The 19,030-nt window shown below is 37.9% G+C and overlaps 1 protein-coding gene across 1 annotated transcript in view; it reads left to right on the top strand.

Annotated features, from left to right (window-relative positions):
* Positions 1-19,030, top strand: part of STAM (signal transducing adaptor molecule) — a 101,596-nt gene that overhangs the window by 21,376 nt on the left and 61,190 nt on the right. The window lies entirely within an intron of this gene.

Genomic DNA, 19,030 nt, shown 5'->3' with positions numbered 1-19,030 from the left:
ATTCTGGTGGTGCTAATCTTAACCCTCTGATGATGCTTTCTTTGGCTCTGCTTCCTTCCCCCCTAAATATAGGCAGTTCCTTAAACATTCTTTGATCCGTTTTGTTTCCCTAATACTTTCTTCTTTTCTAGTACATTTTTAAAAAAATCTTACAACTTATACATATCTTTATATGGGTGACATCTATATTTTCAGCTCTGATTTTTCTCACCATAGCCCTAGTCTTGTGGACACATCATTATTTCTGGATATCATACTGTATAAGCTTTGATCTCACCATGTAGAAACCTGAAGTCATGTCTCTTTTTGCTCTAAACCTGCTTTCCCTCTTTTGTTCCTGTCTGTTAATGACAAGATTATTTCATTTGCACTTAAAACCTTAGAGTCACCTCCACATTAATACTCTTGCTAAATTCTGTCAATCTTCCTCCAAAATATCTCAGAGTATTGATATTATAAAGTCTTCTCAGTTAACTTCTTGAACCTGGACAAAGCAGGCAAGGACAGTTTGTCTTCAGGGTCTTTCAGCCCCTTCAGTCAAGCCCTCTTTGGTTTGTAACGTGCAGCCCTTGTCAGGTTCCCCAAAGCGTGGTCTCCAAATGTGGCCTCATCCATCCCCTTGGTTGTCTTTACATTTTAGTGTACTGAGTCTTTTTCTTTCTGACTCTGTTAGTTCCTTAATTTAATTGGAATTTGTGTAGCTACTGTGTGCTATATTTCTATTCCTTTTTCTCTAGTTCTGTTGGTCCCACTTTACTTGAGACATTCCTTACCATGCCTAGACTAGCAAATTAACCTTCTGATATTTCTTTCCGTATCTTTTCTGTACACATCTTATATCTAGTTGCCCTGTAACATCTCTGACCATGTTACTCCTCTACCTTCTGCAGTGAGTTGTCTGACTCCCTCTAGTCATCTGACTCATTTCTTTTCCATTTATTTTTCCTCCAAGTACCATTTTTTTAACTCAAGCTTTTCAGTTGCCAGTGCTTTCCTATCTTAGTTAAATCCTTTTGGTCATTGTATTCCTTTAGCGTGAAATATATATTTTTTTATAATAATTTTTATTTTCTTATGTTGGTCACCATACAGTACATACCCATTTTTTGATGCAACGTTCCATGATTCATTATTTGCGTATAATACCCAGTGCAATACATGCCCTCCTTAATACCTATCACCGGCCTATCCCAGTCCCCCACTCCCCTCCCCTCTGAAGCCCTCCGTTTGTTTCCCAGAGTCCACAGTCTCTCTTGGTTCATTCCCCCTTCTGTTTACCCCCCCTTCATTCTTCCCTTCCTTCTCCTACCGATCTTCCTATTTCTTATGTTCCATAAATGAGTGAAACCATATGATAATTGTCTTTCTCTGCTTGACTTATTTCACTTAGCATAATCTCCTCCAGTCCCATCCATGTTGCTGCAAATGTTCTGTAATTTTTCTTTCTGATAGCTGAGTAATATTCCATTGTATATATGGACCACATCTTCTTAATATTTATTTTTATTTATTTATTTATTTATTTTTAAAGATTTTATTTATTTTATTCGACAGAGATAGAGACAGCCAGTGAGAGAGGGAACACAAGCAGGGGGAGTGGGAGAGGAAGAAGCAGGCTCATAGCGGAGGAGCCTGATGTGGGGCTCGATCCCATAACGCCGGGATCACGCCCTGAGCTGAAGGCAGACGCTAACTGCTGTGCCCAGGCGCCCCTGGACCATCTATCCTTAATCCAGTCATCTGTTGAAGGGCATCCCGGCTCCTTCCACAATTTAGCTATTGTGGACAATGCTGCTATGAACATTGGGGTGCATATAGCCCTTCTCTTCACTACGTCTGTATCTTTGGGGTAAATACCCAGTAGTGCAATTGCTGGATCATAGGGTAGCTCAATTTTTAACTTTGTAAGGGACCTCCACACTGTTTTCCAAAGTGGGTGTACCAACTTGCATTCCCACCAACAGTGTAAGAGGGATCCCCTTTCTCCACAGCCTCTCCAACATTTGTCGTTTCCTGCCTTGTCAATTTTTGCCATTCTAACTGGCGTAAGGTGGCATCTCAATATGGTTTTGATTTGAATTTCCCTGATGGCTAATGATTTTGAACATTTTTTCATGTGTCTGTTAGCCATTTGTATGTCATCATTGGAAAAGTGTCTGTTCATATCTTCTGCCCATTTTTTTATTTGATTATTTGTTTCCCGTGTATTGAGTTTGAGAAGTTCTTTAGATCTTGGATACCAGTCTTTATCTGTAGTGTCATTTGCAAATATCTTCTCCATTCCGTGGGCTGCCTCTTAGTTTTTTTGACTGTTTCCTTGGCTGTGCAGAAGCTTTTTATCTGAGTATGCTAATTATGATAATTCCACAAGTTCATTTTATCTTTTGTTTCTCTTCCTTTGGAGATGTGTCATGAAAAAATTGCTGCTTGCTAATGTCAAAGAGTTTCAGCCTATTTCTCCTCTAATTTGATGATTCCTGTTTCACATCCAGGTCTTTCATCCATTTGGAGTTTATCTTTGTGTATGGTGTGAGAGAGTGGTCAGTTTCATTCTTTTGCATATAGCTGTCCAGTTTTCCCAGCACCATTTATTGAAAGAGACTGTCTTTTTCCACTGGGTGTTTTTTCCTCTTTATCAAAGGTGATTAAAAGCGCGAGAGTTAGTCTGGGTTCCATATTCTCTATTTCATTGGTCTATGTGTCTGTTTTTGTATATTCCATAAGTGTGTAGTACCTGGTGTCTTTTAATCCAGTTTAGATACGAATCCTTTGAAGCTTTGTTTTTCCTTTTCAAATTCCTAGCAATTGGGCCTTTTCTGGTTCCATAACTTAAGGGCTGTTTGTTCCAGTTCTTTGAAAAATGTCATTGGATTATTTTGATTGGGATGCATTTGAAGGTATAGATTGCTCTGGTAGCATAGGCATTTTAACTAATATAAATTCTTCCGATCCATGACACATAGAATATTTTCCCCATCTTACTGCGTCTTCTTCAATGTCTTTCAAGAGTGATTGTAGATTTTCTAGAAGATAGCTCCTTTACGTCTCTGTTAGATTAATTCGAGATAACGTATGATTTTTTGGTGCTATTGTAAATGGAATGGATTCCTAATTTCTCTTTCTTCAGTCTCATTGTTCGTGTATAGAAATGCAAACTGATTTCTGAGCATTGTGATATCCTGCCACATTACTGAATTGCTCTGTAACTTCTAGTAGTTTGGGGGTGGTAGTTTTGGAGTTTTCCATATAGAGTATCACGTCTTCTGTGACTTTCTTTGCCGATTTGGATACCTTTTATCCCTTTTTGTCTGATTGCTGTTGCAAGGACTTCTAGTACTATGTTGAATAATAATGGTGAGAGTGGGCATCCTTGTCGTGTTCCTGATCTTAGGGAAAGGCTTCCAGCTTTTCCCCATTGAGAATGAGATAATTGCTGTAGGCTTTTCAGATGGTTTTCATGAAATTGAGGAATGTACCCTCTCTCCTACAGTCTGAAGGATTTTTAATCAGAAAGGATCGCTTGTTTTGTCAAATGCTTTTTCTGCATCATTTGAGAGGATCGTATGGTTCTTGACCCTTTTCTTGTTGATATGGCCATCACACTGATCGATCTGCGAATGTTGGACTTCACCTTGGATCCCAGGGATGAATCCCACTTGGTCATGATGAACATATCCTTTTTGTACTGTTGGATCCTATTAGCTAGATCTTGTTGAGAATTTTGGTGTCCATATTCATCAGGGATATCGGTCTGTAATTCTCCTTTTTGATGGGGTCTTTGCCTGGTTTGAGGATCAAGGTAATATTGGCCTCATAGAATGAGTTTGGTAGTTTTCCTTCTGTTTCTGTTTTTTGAAACAGCTTCAGGAGAATAGGTATTATTTCTTCTTTGAATGTTTAGTAGAATTCCCCAGGGAATCCGTCGGGCCCCACTCTCTTGTTTGTGGGGAGGTTTTTGATCACTGCTTCAATCTCTTCATGATTAATTGGTCTGTTTAAATAATCAATTTCTTCCTGTTTCAGTCTTGGTAGTTTATAGGTTTCCAGGAAGGCATCCATTTCATCCAGGTTGTTTAATTTATTGGCATAAAGCTGTTGATAAAAGTTTCTAATGATCCTTCCTATTTCATTGGTATTCGTTGTGATCTCTCCCCTTTCATTCATAATTTTATTAATTTGGGTCCTTTCTCTATTCTTTTGAATAAGTCTTGCCAGTGGCTTATCGATCTTATTTATTCTTTCAAAGAGCCAGCTTCTAGTTCTGTTGATCTGCTCTACTGTGCTCCTGGTTTCTAATTCATTGATCTCTGCTCTAATCTTGATCAACTGCCTTCTCGTGCGTGGGTTAGACATGTTCTTCTGTTCCAGCTCCAGCTTCTTGAGGTGAGAATATAAAAACTGCATTTTAGATTTTTCTGTTCTTTTGAGTGAGGCTTGAATGGCTATGTGTTTTCCCCTTAGGACCACCTTTGCAGTGTCCCATAGGTTTTGGACTGATGTATTTTCATTCTCATTTGTCTCCAAAAATTGTTTAAACTGGTTTTTAATTTACTGGTTTACCCAGTCACTCTTGAGCAGGATGGTTCTTAGTTTCCAAGTCTTTGAGTTTCTTCCAGATTTCTCCTCTGACTGAGTTCCAGTTTCAAAGCATTGTGGTCTGAGAATATGCAGGGAATAACCTCAGTCTTTTGGTATCGATTGAGACCTGTTTTGTGACCCAGTATATGGTCTTTTCTGGAGAAAGTTCCATGTGCATTCAAAAAGAAGGAGTATTCTGTTGTTCTGGTGTATAGTGTTCTGTATATATCTATGAGGTCCATCTGGTCCAGTATGTCATTCAAAGCTCTTGTTTCTTTGTTGATTTTCTGCTTAGGTGATCTGTCTATTGCTGAGAGTGGAGTGTTGCGGTCCCCTACTATTAATGTATTATTATCGTTATGTCTCTTTATTCTGGTTAAGAGTTGGCTTGTGTATCTAGCTGCCCCCCTGTTGGGGGCATAGATATTTATAATTGTCATATCTACTTGTTGGATACATCCTTTAAGAATAATATAGTGTCCTTCTGTATCTCTAACTACGGTCTTTAGCTTAATATCTAATCTGTCTGATATGAGAATTGCTATCCCAGCTTTCTTTTGAGGTCCATTGGCATGAAAAATGGTTTTCCATCCCTTCACTATCAGTCTGGATGTATCTTTAGGTTTCAAAATGAGTCTCTTATAGACAGCAAATGGATGGGTCATGTCTTTTTATCCAGTCTGCACCCCTGTGGTGTTTTATGGGAGTATTTAGGCCATTCCCATAGAGAGTGTTTATCGAGAGATACGATTTTAATGATATAATGTTGCCTGTGAAGTCTTTGTTTCTATAGATTGTAAATTTCTGTTCTGTATCACTCTTGGGGCCTTTTTACTTTTATAGAACCCACCTTAATATCTCATGTAGGGCTGGTTTGGTGGTTACGAATTCCTTCAGTTTCTTCTGATCCTGGAAGGTCCTTATCTCTCCATCAATTCAGAGTGACAGCCTTGCTGGATTAAGGATACTTGGCTGCATGTTCTTCTCAGATAGAGCTTTGAAAATACCCTGCCAACCCTTCCTAGCCTGCCAGGTCTCTGTAGACAGGTCTGACGTTATTCTGATATTTTTCCCTCTGTACGTAAGGATTTTCTTCCCCCTGGCCGCTTTCAATACTGTATCCTTGGATCTAATATTTGCGAAATGCACTATGACCTGACGTTGTGTAGGTCTGTTATCATTGACCTTGGGAGGGGTCCTCTCTGCCTCTTGGACACAAATGCTTGTTTCCTTTGCCATATTAGGGAGGTTCTCAGCTACAGTTCGTTCAAATATCTCTTCTAGACCTCTCTCTTTCTCCACACCCTCGGGGATGCCGATGATTCTGACATTGGAACGTTTCATTTCTACCATCCCATCCTCCAATTCACTAATTCTTTCTTCTGCCTCATTTACCCTGGCTGTCAGAGCGTCTAGTTTAGACTGCAGTTGATTCATAGCATTTTTAATTTTTGCCAGATTCACTCTCATTTCCGCCCTTAGAGATTCTATATTCTCGTTAATATTTTCGTTAATATTTTTTTCAAGCCTACACATCGTCTTGACCATTGTTACTCTGAACTCCATTTCTGACAATTTGGTTATATCCATATCCATCAGTTCTGTGGCAGAGGCCACAGACTCATTATCTTTTCTTTGCTGGGGGGGATTTCTCCTTCTCGTCATTCTGATGAGGAGAGGTTGCGGGCTTGCCCAGAGCCCAAATTATTGACCAGGACCCAGGCAGTGTGCTCTTGTTTTATAGGGACCCTAGGGATTTGGGCTTCTTGAATTTTCAGCCTGCCTTGTGGGGGAGGGGCCTGTTGCACTGATATTCAGGCAACCCTGTTTGGGTAGAGTTGCCCTGTCCCCTGCGAGGGGGGATGGTGATTGGCACAATGTGAGCTGGTATTTCTGGGGTTTTGTTCTCTGGCAGCTTTCCCTGGCGGTTTTCTGTGCCTCTCCTGAGAGTCAGAGCAGCAGTGGCCGTATCCTAGCCTCTGTCTCAGAACAGAGAGATCGCAGTCTGCTCTCCACTGAGCTCTCTTGGCCACTTTAACTCTGTTTCTGTCGGTGCTGCGAAAAACCCTGCAGCGTCCCCGGTTGTGCGTCCCTCTCCCAGCCCTCACTTCCAGGGCCGGCAGGTCTCTGTCCTTTGTGCTTCTAACACTGCCTGCTGCCCCCAGTTCCCTTGCGCGCTCCCAAGCTCCCTGTTTCAGTGTGGTTCTTGTGCGCTCCAGAGTGCCGGTTTTCAGTCTGGGCATGCACGCGCTCCTGAGCTTCTGGTATCAGTCTGGTTCCAGTGAGCGTTCCGGAGCTCCGGTTTTCAGTCAGGTCACGCGTGTGCTCCCGAGCTCCCGTTTTCAGTCTAGTTTGAGTGCGCGCTCCGGAGCTCCGGTTTTCAGTCTGGACGCGCGCCTGCTCCCGAGCTCCCAGTATCAGTCCGGCTCCAGTGAGCGCTCCGGAGCTCTGGTTTTCAGTCTGGTCACATGCGCGTTCTGGGGCTCAAGGTCTCAGTCTGCTCTCTCCTGCATGCTGGTCCGGGAGTCTGGCCCGCTCCCCAGTGCAGGTGGCTACTACACCCGGTGCCCGAGCACGTCGGCTCCCTCCCCCTTCCGTTTATCTTCCGATATCTGTGCGTGGATTCACGGTTCCCTGCTTTGTACCTCAATACTCAGCGCTGGAGATATTCATTTGTAGAGGTCCAGATGTATCTTCCTGCGTCTCAGGCTGATTTCATGGGTGTTCAGGATGGTCTGGTAGATATCCAGTTTGACTCAGGGGATCAGCTGAAAAAGGGGTCCCCTACTCCTCTGCCATCTTTTCTCCTCCTCAGTGTGAAATATTTTATTCTCCCATTTTCTGTCTTTGTGTCTCATATCTTTCCAGGCCCAATATACATATCATTTCTTCTACAAAGCTTTCTTTATCCTCTTTACAGCAAATCATGTTATGGTCCTGTGAATCCCCAAAGCACTCTATCAAAAACATTCTTGTTTGTGTTTTGTTTTGTGCTATAGTAGTTTATGTCTATCTTATAGACTTAGATTTGTAGAACGAAAAAGTCCATGAATTTTTGTTGTGCAGAGGAAAGACGCAGATAGCGTAGTGGTTGAGAGCATGGACTTTGGAGTGAAACTCCCTGGGTTCACATCCTAGCTCTGACCACTTTGCTGTGTCACACTGCCTTGTAGGGGAGGGGCCACATTTGCTATGTAGGAATAAAAATAGTGTCTTCTTCACAGGTGGCTTCTTGTCAGTGTGAGATTGGTTAACATATATAAAGGGTTTATGGTGTATCGAGCACATGGTTAAATGGGTGCAACTTAACCTCTTTTTGATTGAAGTTCAATTTTGTGACAATTTGTCTCTTAAGGATTAGTTATTGAGCTAATTCCATCCCAGTATATTTTGGAGATAAAACTTTTATCTAGCATTCCAGTTACAAAGTCCCTCCTCTTTTCACTCTTCCAGTTTTCTTTTCATCTTTGCATTGGTAAAGATAAATTTGGTATTTATTTTGTAGATACTTTTTATAATTGGTTTGTTGCTTGAAAGGCAAGGATAAACTCCCTTGTATTACTAGAAATATTCCATATTTTACAGTTAAAAATTTATAATCCATCTGAAATTCTGTATAATGTGCAATGAAGATAAAGAGATCAGTTTGTTTTTCTTCATGTTAACAGTTAATTTCCTAGCCACATTTGTTATTGTTTTCCCTATTTTTTTCGTATGATGAGAACTTTAACGTACTCTCTTAGCAACTTTAATGTACAATAAAGTATTGTAACTATACTCTCCGTGCTGTACATTACATTCCCCGAACTCGCTTAAAACTGGAAGTTTTTACCTTTTGACCGCCTTCACCCACTTCACCTCACCCTCACCCCCCACCTCTGGCAACCATCAACCCACTCTCTACTCTGTGAGTTCAGTTTTATTAGATGCCACATATCCATGAGATCCTGCAGTATTTGTCTTTCTCTCTCCAACTTATTTCACTTAGCATAATGCCCTCAAGGTCCATCCAGTATTGTTCTCATATATTTAAAATGTCCTAATTTGTAGCTTTAAAAAACTGTTCCTCCCTGCCTTTTTTAAGATTTATCTATTTATTGGAAAGAGAGAGAGAGTTGGGGGGGCACAGGAAGAGGGAGAGAGAAACCCAAGCAGACTCTATACCGAGCGTGGAGCCTGACGTGGGGCTTGATCTCACCACCCTGAGATCAGACCTGAGCTAAAACCATGAGTCAAATGCTTAACTGACTTTGCCACCCGGGTACCCTGTTTGTCTGCTTTTTATCTCGTATCAATAGGTTGTATGGATAGTATGTATCTATTTATCTAGATCAATACATTATCATTTTTTTTCAAATTTATCTTAGACAATATACTTCTTGTCAGTATGTTCCTTAATATTTCAGTTATCTTTTGGGTGTTTTATGCTAAGTTTATAAATTAGTAAGTATTTTCAACTTTGCTGATTTAAATAATGAGGTGTAGTTCTGTTTGTCCTTTTAAATAGTTTTTTCCTTTCCTCTTGTCTTCCTTTTTTCCTTCCACTTATTTTTTCCTCCCTTAACATTTGTTCTCTAGTTCCTTTAAATCCTCTTTAAGTTAATTTCCAAGTTATTTATTTTATTTATATAAATGTAGTCTCTCTTTATAGCTCTTGTTAATAAAGAATTGTTTGGAAAGGATTAAATAATAATCGAGATGCTAGTCTAGTATTAGCCCTTAAAAAAAGTCAAACCCTTAATATTTGTGATTTCTCTTTAAGAATAATGTTTTATATACATATCCAGTTGTGTTTTCATTTTCACTTTCTTGTTTTACCTTGATAATTTCATAATAGGAAATGGAAACCATTAAGGCCGTGTTCACTTTCACGGGCCTTCGGCACTTTTGCCTTTATGGGTCTCTTTCTCTGTGAAAATTAATAAAACTGTTTTATGACTGCATTGTTATAAAGACACCTATATTATTGTACATCCAAACATTTCTTTGCCCTAAAAGTTAATTTTTTCCTCTCTCTTTTCTTTTTCTTTTAAAATAAATTTAAATGGGCAACCCTCTTGGTTCCGCTTCCTCTTTGGGAGCTTTGTACTGTCACTTTACTATCGCTCAATAAACTTTGCTTTGGAAAAAATAAAATAAAATAAATGAAAACATTTTTGTGGGCCCCCAAAATTATTGTGGGCCCTAGGTGTTGTGCCTGCATGCTTAAGGATAAGTGTTACACAATTGTGTTAGATATTCTCAGATCAACTTAGTAGTAGAAAATTATGAAGGTACTTTTCAGGTGAGCAGTAAACTATGGGGTACTTGTGGTGTTCATAATATTTCTTTTGTTCGCTTATTTATTTTTATATTTATTATTTATTTATTTATTTATTTATTTATTTATTTATTTATCTTTTATCCCAGTGGAGCAGGGATCCCGGTGGCAGGGCTCGATCCCAGGACCCTGGGATCACTCCCTGAGCCGAAGGCAGACGCTTAATGACTGAGCCACCCAGGCACCCCCTTATTTATTTTTATTATGGTAAAATATATATAACATAAAATTTATGACTTTAAACATTTTGTGGCATCTTTGTGACATTCAGTACATTCACATTGTTGTGGGATTTTCACCACTACCCATTTCCATTACTTTTCATCATCCCCAACTAAAACTCTGCTTACTAGACGACAGCTCACCACCACCCTCTCCCCCCGCCAGGAGCTGGTAACCACTTATAGTTGGTTTTTAATCTTTGAAATCGTTTTGTAATTAGTGTATATGGAGAACTTTGGAGATCTGGTTTATGTTATCTAGGAACCTACATACACATGTTTAGTTATGGGTTACTGATGGTAGCATTAGAATATTGAACATTACTGTAGGTTGTCAGCGAGGTAGTCTACGTACCTGGTGTGCTTTAGAGAAGACTGAAAAATGTCATTGGTGTGAGAGGGGTGTTCCTGAAACCATACCCATGTGATGTGTGTTTTCCTGAAACAGATTTAGATAGGGTAGGTTGAAGTAGAGGGAAGTTACGGATTGGAATGCATTTCATAAAGTTATTTGTGTACTAGGCGACAGTCTAGAATTTTTTAAAAAGCATTGCCATTTGGTTTTAATCTAATTTTATGAAATGTACAGATCTATTTAAGAAGATGAATTTGGGGATTGTGGAGGGAACTTTAGCTTTTCTTTTTCTATAAACTTTGGTATTTTTATCAAAATGACTTATAATCATCAGTATATTGTGGAATTATTTAGTGCATAAATAAAATAATTTATATCAAGTCTTTCTCCCCCTGGCCACCCAAATCCTTTTGGCCTTTTTTCCTCCTCCTCCTCCTCCTCCTCCTCCTCCTCCTCCTCCTCACCCTCCTCCAAGTATCATCTATTTTTAGAGTTGTCGTAGTTGGAAAAATTCTCAAGTTTTAAATGGAAGAAAAAGCCATTATTGTGAAATTTTATTTAGTCAGAACTGTGACCCAGAAACATGGCTTCCAGTGTTTTGAAAAACGTTCCTTTTATTCTTTCTCTTTTTAAAGTTTTATTGTTCTGTTCTTTAAACCATACATACATATGTGTGATTATATTTATATTTGTTGATTCCAAGAAATACTTATGCTTATATAAAATATGTACTTTTTTGATTTAAAAATAGATTTATATTTATATGGCTCAAAAGTTAAAATATCTTGAAAAGGTGAACATGGGCAAGTCTAACTCCTATCCGTGTTTTTTCCCCCATCCTCTACAGATAAATGCTTTTGTTCCTTTTTATCTTTCCATTGTTTCTTTACAGAAATATGAATTTATTTTCCATTCATATATAATAAGCATATTATATACACGATTCCACATTTGTAATTAGTTAATTCATTAATATATCCTGATAGCCTTAGAAATATATTTCTTTTAATGTCTGTTAGCGGTACATTGGTTGTTAAATTGACAAATTTAGAAATCATTTTCTAGTTTAACATGAGTTTTGATTAGTGGCATGTAGACTGTTACCACACTTAAGTAATAATTACTAAGTAAAATCATTTAATTAATAATTACAAATAATTATATCAGTCTCAGGAAACCTAGTAGATGTGGTTACTATTTGCTTTATATAGGTTAGAAGTTTTTTTTTTGAGCCTGAAATGTTTGAATATGATGGACTTGAAACTCTAAAGAACATTTTGAAAATTTTTTCTGACTTCCTAGGATATTCACATGACTTTTAGTGTGCAATTCCAGTGTATGAGTAAGTACTGAAAAATGCCTAGCCAGTGAGGTCATATGATGGACTGAAAAGTCTGTTTGTTTAGAATCAAGAGAACTTTGAGAATGATGGTAGCAGTTTTCTTTAACATGTCTTTGCATAATGAATAACTTTTGTTTGTTAGTTTTAATTGATTTATTTATATTCTCATGTGAAAAATAAATGTCTGGGTAGATGTTGATTATCCACAATAACAAGTTAAAATTAAAGGTCTCTAATTGACATCTAGATTAATTTGTGCTGTTATTTTATATTTGCACTGTCTTCGCTTAGCTTTGGATAGAGATAGAGTTGACTGGAAAACAAGATACAACTCTTTTCTTTACTTGGTTAAGGGATCTATTTAGGTGGTAAATCTTTGATTTATTCCTAGAACTAGAAGGATAATGATAGTCATTACTGACATTTTGTGACAAATACAAATGTAAACCTTTGGAAAAGAGTTTGCTAAAAATGCTTTTCATTTTGTCTGTCTAGTCTTGTACCTGGGCTGTGACTATTTCTGTTTTTCACCTGGAGTTTGATAGAATATTTCCAGATTTTTTTTAAAGGGAAAAAGTAGTCTCTGACTCAACCATCTTCAATCAGGTAGAGAAACACATCTTTTCATATATATATATATATACATATATATATAGGCCTTAATTTTTAAAGTCTTTCAAGGGCTCTTTAAAAAATAATAGCCAATATTTATTGATGACTTATTATTTGTCAAGTCTTGTTTAAGTTCCTTAGAAACATTATATATATACTTATCACAGCAGCTCTAGGTACTGTAGGTTTTTCCAGTTTACAATGGAATCTAATTCATTTTTAGATTAAGTATAATTTAAATTAGGGGACATCCCGACAGGAGTAAAATTGAAGGATTTTTTTTGTAAAGTGTGATCTTGATTTCCATGTCTCTTTTACTTCGCATTGTGGACTTATTTTTAGTTAGTTTCATTCTTTCTGCGTCACTTTTTCTTTCATTTGACAAAACAGTGAGTACTGGCTGAGTATCATGCTTTGTGTATGCAGTGGTAAATAAAACAACAAAGCCTTTGTCACCAGTAGTGACAGTCTAGTAGTAGAAAGTAGAAATGAACAGGTAGACAGATAACAAGCTAAGAAGATAGTGATCAGAGTGCTTTAGTGGAGAATAAAAGGGGAGACCTATTTAGATTTTTCAGGGAAGGACTAGTTTGAAGGGATAACATTTATGATTTTAAAATTGAGAAGAACCTAAGAGCTGAAAGCAGGTCCCTGGCAGAGGAAGTAATATCTGTGTGAATCCTGCAAAAGAGAAAATGCTTGGTGCTAGGAACTTCAAAGATACAAAGTAGCTGGAACAGAGGTGAGTTGCCTTAAATGAGCACAGAGTTGGATGTAAGAGAGTGAGTGAGTTAGAAAAATAGAAGTGATAATTGGAATGCTTGAAATTGAGATTATAGAGGGTTTTCATTTACTGGTAATGGCATGGTCTAGGACGTGACCATGGCAGTTAATAAAGTGGGATAGAAGTTGAAAAGGCAAGATGTTGGAGACATCTCTTACATAGTAATTATTAACATCTCTGAGAATTAAGACAGGAGTGATGTTGGAGAGAGTGGCAGTGAGCCAGGAGTTAAAATCATTGAGGGATGAGGAGTAATTGTGTTTCTTGTTTTGGGTTTTTTGTTGTTGTTTTGTTTTTTAGAAAGAAAGAGAGGGAGGGCAGAGGGAGAGGGAGAGAGATCATTTCAAGCAGGCTCCATGCCTAGCACAGAGCCCAACATAGTGCTTGATTCCACAGCCTGGGGATCATGACCTGAGCCAAAATCAAGAGTCAGACACTTAATCGACTGAGCTACCTGGGCACCCCACTTGAGGTTTTTAAAATAAATGCATTAAGAAGATAGTCTGGCCTGATGAGAATTGGACTGTTTTAGGAAAGAGGGAGGGAGAATGATTTGGAAGTAGGAAAGTGGGCAAAGAAGACCCATATCTTGTACCTACCTATATAGTGGGAGTAGTATCCTCCCTGGAGAGCCAGATTTCTGTAGAGCTAAAGGACTGAGGATCGGGGCTTTTGTTGACAGTGGACTGTGAGTTCTAGAGGACACAGCAGAGAGGTTTCAGAAGGTGGAAAGTAATGCATATGTAGAGCTGTTTAATGATGGAGAGTCTGGAGCTTCTCATAGGGACTGGTGTAAACAGGAATAATAGGCATGTGTTCTCAAATTCTCAATTATTGGATAGTAGAGAAAGTTGGGTGCCCAACACTTCCTCCTGACCTTTGCAGATAGTGGAACCCTGGAGGCCTAGGAAGGAGTGACTGGGGCTCTCTTTTGACCCCTGTCCATAAAGGGGGAAGGGGTTTGAGGTGGGATAGTCTTTGTTTTTGTTTTTTTGTTTGTTTTTTAAAGATTTATTTGTTTATTTGAGAGAGAGAGAGAGAGAAAGAGCACATGTGGGGGGAAGGCGGGGAAGGGCAGAGGAAGAGAGCATCTTAAGCAGACTCTGTGCTGAGTGCAGAGCTGGACTCGGGGCTCCATCCCACAGGCCCGAGATCACAACCTGAGCCAAAACCAAGAGTTGGCTGCTTAACTGACTGTGCCACCCAGGTGCCCCAGTCTTTGTTGTTATTGTTTTTTTTAAGTTTTTATTTTTTATTTTATTTTTATTTTATTTTTTTAAAGATTTTATTTATTTATTTGACAGAGGTAGAGACAGCCAGGAGAGAGGGAACACAAGCAGGGGGTGTGGGAGAGGAAGAAGCAGGCTCATAGCGGAGGAGCCTGACGTGGGGCTCGATCCCAGAACGCCGGGATCACGCCCTGAGCCGAAGGCAGACGCTTAACCGCTGTGCCACCCAGGCGCCCCTTAAGTTTTTATTTTAATTCGTTAGTTAACATACAGTGTTATATTAATTTCAGGTGTACAGTATAGTAATTCAGCACTTCCGTACATCACCCTGGACTCATCGTGAAATAGTCTTACATTAAATCAAAGGCTCTTATCCTTTGCAAGATTAAACATCATTTTCTGTGTTTAAGAGATTTTTATGTTTCCTTTTCTGTGAACTGTACGTATCCTTTCATTTCTTGTAGTCTTTGATGTATTAGGGACATATCTTGTCTATGATTTGAGTTGTATGTGTGTGTGTATATATATGTATATGTTACATTATTCTTTTTACTTTGTTGTTTTTCCATTTAGAAGTTTTTAATTTTTATACAGGTAAATTTATCAGTCTTTTCTTAGGGTTTGTAGAATTTTGAATTGTACAGGACTTGCCCTCTCCAAGGTTTTAGTGGAATTAACTCATTTTTTTCTTTGTGGTTTCATTTTTTTTGTTTCATAATTAATAGTCTTTGGTTTTTAAAATACAGTCTTAGATTTACAGAAAAATCGAGTGGACAGTACAAAGATTTCTATGTACCCACCCTACCCCTCACATACAGCTAACCCTATTATTAACATCTTGCATTGTCTGGTACATGTGTTATAAGTAATGAACCAATATTGAAACATTATTAACTGAAATCTGTTGTTTCCAGCTTGTTTTGTGCTGTACAGTTTTATCGATTTTGACAAATGCTGAGTGATACGTATCTATCATTACAGTATCACACAGAATAGCTACACCATCTTAAAAATGTTCTTTGCTCCACCTATTCATTCTTCTCCTCCCTCTCTCTTAACCTCTGACAACCACTGTTTGTTTTTTTTTTATTGCCTCTTCAATGTTTCCTTTATCAATATGTTGTATAATTAAGATCATGTATGTAGCCTTTTAAGACTGGCTTGTTTTACTAAGCAAAATGCATGTATTTCTGAATAATATTCCATTATATGGATGTACTACAGTTTGTTTATCCATTCACCTATTGAAGGACATCTAGATGCCTTCCGGTTTTTGGTAACTGTGAATAAAGCTGCTATGAAATAAATTCACCTATAGCTTTGTGTGTGTGGACATAGGCTTTCAGTTTAATTAGGTAAAAACTAGGAGCATGGTTGCTGGGTATTTGGAAGACTATGGTTAGCTTTGTGAGAAATTGCCAAACTGTCTTCCAAAGTCTTTGTACCTGTGGTTACATTTTTTACATTTAAATCTTTGCTCTGTTTGGAATATCCTCTTACGTAGGATATTCTAACTTTATTCTTCTGTTTGGCTACCCAAAATTCCAGTGCCGTTTACTGAATAATCCATTTTTTCCCTTTCTGATTTGAAATACTGCCTTTATATATTACACTCCCATGCGTATTACCCCATGTATTTTTTGAACTTTATATTTTGTCCTATTTGCACGTGTGTATACATGGCCTGCTTATGCATGGTTTCAAAGTTTTTCTAAATACTCCTTCCCTTTCCTTCTGTCCCCGGATAAACTTTGGAATTGGCTTGACTAGCCTAAAAACAAAACAGTTTCTTTTTAAATTGGCTTAGTTTTAAATTAATAAATTGTCTTTATGATATTAAATCTTCCTATCCAAGAGCATAACATATCTTTGTATCTTTTAGTGTTGTGAAATTTTCCTCCTAGAAGTCTTCAGTTTTTTTGGTAAAGTTTCTTATGAGGTATTTTGCCCTTTTTGCCACTGTTTAAGTGAAGTCTTTCTTCAACTGGTTGTTTGATAGGAATTTTCTTTTTTCATCAGTGGACTGCATTATAACATCTGTGTATCCAGAAGAGAATGATCCATTTTCAGGGGGAAATTGAGATGATGATTTGGGAGAAAATGGGGATAGTAACAGGAGCCACGTCCTTGACTAGGGTAGGGTTCTGATTTAGTCTCATTTTTTCATCTTTACTTGCCCTAGACAGTGATTTTACTTTTGTATTTTATTGCAATTTTTAAAACACCACTTATTTTATAGCTAGGACCTATAGAGTCCTTATGACTATCGAGATCATTTCACAGATAAGGAAACTAAAGCCCCGAGATTTTAACGTGACTTTCCAAAAGTAGTAACAGAGGCAAGATTCAAAGTCAGGTTTTTACTCCCAATCTTATGTTTTTTCTCACTTCTCTGTACTGCGTTCTTAAGTGCCTATAATGAAGAATTATTTGAAAGTTAAAATCATGAAACAAGACACGCCAATTTGATATTGAAGTTTTGAGTGATTTCTCTCTCTCCCATGCATTATATTGTGTTGTGTTTTGCTTGACAGAAATATACCTTAGTGTATATTTGGTCTAGGAAACTCAAAATATCACCATATTGAATTTAAGTATGTAGTAACTGTTATCTGTCCTTTCCATTAATCCTCAGTATGTAGTATATAGAAGTTTAGTTTACCTACTTTTCCTGCTGAAGTATTGTGGAATCATGAACTTGTTCTTTAAATAATCAGATAACATCATTTGTATACTTCATTCGTGTTCCATTGGTCATCTCATGAGAAACACCTACTTTACAAGCTCAAAGTCAAGAATTTGATATTTATGCTCAGTGTTTCACCCTTTCTGTCCTTGTGTAGACTGTGTTTTATGTAATCTGTATTATAGATCAAATCTATATTTTGAATATGCCATTGAATATACAGTTATTCATTTCAGTTCTGATGGCTTTTATATTTTCTATTAGAGTTCTCTTACAGTTAGTGTGATGCTTTTACGCTTTTGAAAGGCATCCTTGACGTTAGGCTCTTCTCAGTATTCAAGGAAGGTTTTTATCTGTTAATTAAAAAAAAATTACTTCAGCAAAGATTTGAGTTCCCATATCTTTCAGTGTGTGCCTGCTAGGTACTACCCCACACTAAGACCTATAAGACCGTTCATACACATTTAGCCTTCCACCAAACCACCTAAATCCTTGAGTGGTAAGTTATAGTAAAGCACTTTTTATAGCATGTTAAAATGACAATTTAAAGGTCAAATCACTCTAAGATAATTTGAAAGCTCAAGTTGTAAAAGTAACTTGGTAGAAGAACAAACTATAACTAATGTTGTTGAAGTTCTCTATATCCGTGGCACAATTTCTTAAAGTATTGGAGTAACATACTGATCAGGAAGCATTAGAATCCCATTTCAAGGGGCACCTGGGTGGCTCAGTCACTTAAGAGTCTGCCGTTAGCTCACATCATGATCCCAGGGTCGTGGGATTGAGTCCCACATCAGGCTCCCTGCTCAGTGGGGAGCTTGCTTCTCCCTCTCCCATTGCCCCTGCTTCTGCTCTCTCTCTGTCTCTGTCTCTCTCTCTCTCTGTCAAATAAATAAATCCTAAAGAAGAAAGAATCCCCTTTCAAGATGACTGTCTGTCAAGCTTCAGATCTTTTCCACTATATTACAGAGCTGTGTTTGTCTAGTAATGGTTCTCAGCCTGGGTGATATTGGTATATTAGGGATGGTTTTGGTTGTCAAAATATGGGGGTTAGTACTGACACTGGTTATGTGGCACCAAGGGATGTGATACTCCAGATAGTCTTACACTACAAAGAATTTTTCTGTTCTGAACATGTCATAGTGCTTCTATTTAGAAATCTACTGCTAGAGTTTGTGTCGGTTTTCATTCTTATTTCGTAGGTGATTAGAGGTTAACCATGCAAGCACATTCATTAACTGTGTTTTGCCTTATTATGACTGTTTCTTTGTTTTTTTCTTTTATATTTGCAGTATTTTGAGGAAAATGTCCTTTATTTTTTTGTCAGATTCGATGAGGGGGATAATGAAGAAGGTGGTATCCTTATTCTGAAAAGTTAATTGATCTAAGTTCATTGATTGATTTAGTAATAGATGTAGTAGTTAGAATTCAAATTTACTGTCTCTTCATTGGTAATATTTTCCTTAAGGATATAAACCTTATCACAGTTTAACTTAATATTTTTATGGTATGAGAATACTTTTCAAATGAGAAGTAGAGGAGTGGGACATATTTGAAATGATGTTCTTTGATCTTGGATACCAGTCTTTTATCTGTAGCATCATTTGCAAATATCTTCTCCCATTCCGTGGGCTGCCTCTTAGTTTTTTTGACTGTTTCCTTGGCTGTGCAGAAGCTTTTTATCTTGATGAAGTCCCACAAGTTCATTTTATCTTTTGTTTCTCTTGCCTTTGGAGATGTGTCATGAAAAAGGTTGCTTTGGCCGATGTCGTAGAGGTTGCTGCCTATGTTCTCCTCTAGGATTTTGATGGATTCCTGTCTCACATCGAGGTCTTTCACCCATTTGGGGTTTATCTTTGTGTATGGTGTGAGAGAGTGGTCAAGTTTCATTCTTTTGCATGTA

This window comes from Ursus maritimus, unplaced genomic scaffold, assembly GCF_017311325.1.
Source record: "Ursus maritimus isolate PB19 unplaced genomic scaffold, ASM1731132v1 scaffold_31, whole genome shotgun sequence".
Classification (NCBI taxonomy): Eukaryota; Metazoa; Chordata; class Mammalia; order Carnivora; family Ursidae; genus Ursus; species Ursus maritimus.
Note: the sequence above shows the minus strand (reverse complement) of the source record. Positions and strands in the feature narration are given on the sequence as shown.